The following is a 2,905-nucleotide window of genomic DNA, read 5'->3' on the forward strand; positions in this document are numbered from 1 at the left end:
TGACACACGTGACTCCCTTCCTCGGCAAGGTGGGCCTTTCGCAGGTGATCACAGAGCTGCCGGAGAACCGGGCCTCACCTCGGCGTCCCTGCCCTGGCCCTGCCGGGCCCTTGGAGCTGGCTGTCTGCACCGGGGCGGGTTCTGGCCGAGCACCGGCATTCGGATTAAATAACCCACCGGTGCAGCCGTGCGCCCCTGGCACCACTCCCTGTCTCGAGCTCAAACCGGCAGGAGGGGAAACGGTTCAATACCTAAAGGATTATGGCGGATACAGATAATAATTGGTTCTGATGAATCTCACCACGTGCTTCTGTTTAAAAGGGAAAAAGCAGGGGAGTCATTTGAATCCCCCGGTGGCAGGGCTCCACGGAGCTTTGGAGAAGTGAAGACTCTTAGCAAGTTAATTACAGCGCGAGAGTAATGGCAAGGGCGCTGCCTTCTCATTCCACAGCCTTCGGCTCCAGGACCCCTGTGAGGGAGGAGCCCCACCCCATCGGAGGCCGGGGGAGGCACATTTCACGTGTCCTCGATTGCTCTAATGGTGCTGCCACTGACCCTTCTCCCTGGGTCAATCCCCAAATCCCCATCTTCTCAGCCTCTTCTCTGAGCTCTGACTGCCCGCCCCCTGGGACGCGGCTGACCACCGGACCTTGCTCTGCCTCCAGCTTCCTGAGTGTGAGCTGCCCCTCCCCCAGGCCCCTTCCCTCAGTTCTCAAATGAGGCGGGCGTGCTCCCAGTGACCCCACGTGTGTTCCAGACCACGCTCCTCCACTGCCGCTCACTCCTATGTCCATTCCGCAGTCTCACCACCGCTCTGTGCTGCGGGTGCACCGCATGGCTCAGTCTCACTGTAATCACAACCGACGCTCAGCTCATCCATCCATCTTTCACAGGAGGCGTTAGGATCTGTTAACAGTCTTCCTGTTCACCCCAATTAACCTTCATCCAGGCGACTCAGTGGCCACATGAACCACCCTGAGCCACCGGCATCTGTTGCTTATACCTGTGTGGCCTCTGGTTTTGTTTGGGGGCTTCCTCTGCCTACTGTGGCCTGTCGTTTAGGTGGGGTTGGACCCGTTCCTGGGTTTTGCCACGGTGGGCGTAGGGGTGCGGGTGACATAGCAGAGGGCCCTGGCTCTGGTGCCAGGGCACAGAGAGGGTCGTGTGACCCACGTCAGTCTCAGGACTCGGGCTGGAAATGTCGAGAGGAGAGACTCTCTTTCTGCTGGGAGAGAACCCAGCTGGGAGGGAAGCATCAGGAGGAAACTGGAGCGGAGAAATGGGGTCGGGGAGAGAACAGGAAAGAAGAGGTAAGGACCCAAAATAAGCCCCTGGGTCCAGCCATACCTGAAGCCAGTGCATGCCTGGCTGCTCCACGAAATGAACCAACAGCTCTCCTTCTTTCCTTACGCCCGTTTTCTGTTGTTTGCGGACCAAAAGAGCCCCGACCAAGACACATCCCATATGGCGATCTCAACTCCCGTTATCTTCTCCATCCCACCTCTGAGCCAGAGCTGGGTGGGGGAGGGGGTTATAGGCGAGGCCAGGAACGCACCCTATGGATCAGGAGGCAGCCCAGGCTCAGGGAAGAAGCCAGAGATCAGGCCATCCCACTCGGAGGACCGAGCCACGGTGTCGCAGATCACCTTCCTGACTCTCAGTTCTGCAAATATTCAGTGAGCACCTGCACCCCGCCAGCCTCTTCCGGTCCAGGGATAGAGCAGAGGGCAAGTGGGGTGGACCCCACTGGCTTGCACATCAGATCAAAAGCCTCCTGTCACTGTGCGACCGGCGCCGTGGCCTCCCCGCCCGCCTTTGCATTAAAAAGATGAAAACCCCGAGTGCTTCTATTATGTCGTGAGGTCACCACTTGGGTGGCTTTTATTCTGCCAAATAGAATAGACACTCTTATTATATTTTTCAAAATCGATTCTATTTGCAGCTTATGAATTGATGTCCTGGTTCATTCTCTGCTGTTTGATGTCATAACAGCATTTCTCTTTATTGACGTCTTTCATGTGAGGAGAGCCAGATTGATTGATTTGACAATTGAGTCTCAAGAGGCATCTGGATATGGGAAGGAAACCTGTCGTGTTGTGCGGTGGACTGCATGTTTGTACCCCCAAATCCGCATGTGGAAGCCCTACCCCCAAATGGGATGGTGTTGGGGTGGGGCTTGTGAGAGGAGATAGATTTAGATGAGCTCATGAGGGTGGGGTTCTTATGGGTTTAGAGTCCTTATAAGAGGAGGAGACCAGAGCTCAAATTCTCCCTCTCCGTCTCTCTCTCCCTCTCCCTCTGGTTCTCTCCTCTTTCACCCTCGCCCCCTCTCTCGGCCATGTGAGCACGCAGGGAGAAGGCAGGCATCTGCAAACCAGTGAGAGAGCTCTCCCCAGGAAGCCGACCCTGCTGGGATGCCATTTGGAATATTAGGGTCATGGTCACCCCAAATCTATGTGACAGAATGTGGTGAACTGAGTCCAGACTTCTATGTCACCAATTGTTATGATCCGATCACAGTGTTTTCTTTCACAAATGGGACACTGGGGTCAGAGAGGAGATGGGCTCGTTCAAGGTAATTCAACAACAGGAAAAAGCAGAAGAGAAGCCAAGTCAGCCTTGACATTCGGGGCTGTGGTCTAAACTCTAAATGATAACCCCAGAGAAGACAATGAAATAAAATGATTCGGGCATCAGGCCAAGATAGAAGACACATCAGAAACGCTCACGCTCCCAAATGAGAAGGTCAAGGGGTCACTGCTTCATTGAAGAATAATGACAGAGCTGTCGGGAAGGGCAGCCAGGGCCAGCCCCCTGACCCGGCGCTCCGTGCTGGCAGGGGTGCTGGGGAGGGCAGTGGGCAGCTGCCAGCCTCCCTGGCATTAGCCCCTCCGTGGAGGGCGCT

The sequence above is a fragment of the Myotis davidii genome, unplaced genomic scaffold (genome assembly GCF_000327345.1).
Source record: "Myotis davidii unplaced genomic scaffold, ASM32734v1 scaffold209, whole genome shotgun sequence".
Taxonomy (NCBI): domain Eukaryota; kingdom Metazoa; phylum Chordata; class Mammalia; order Chiroptera; family Vespertilionidae; genus Myotis; species Myotis davidii.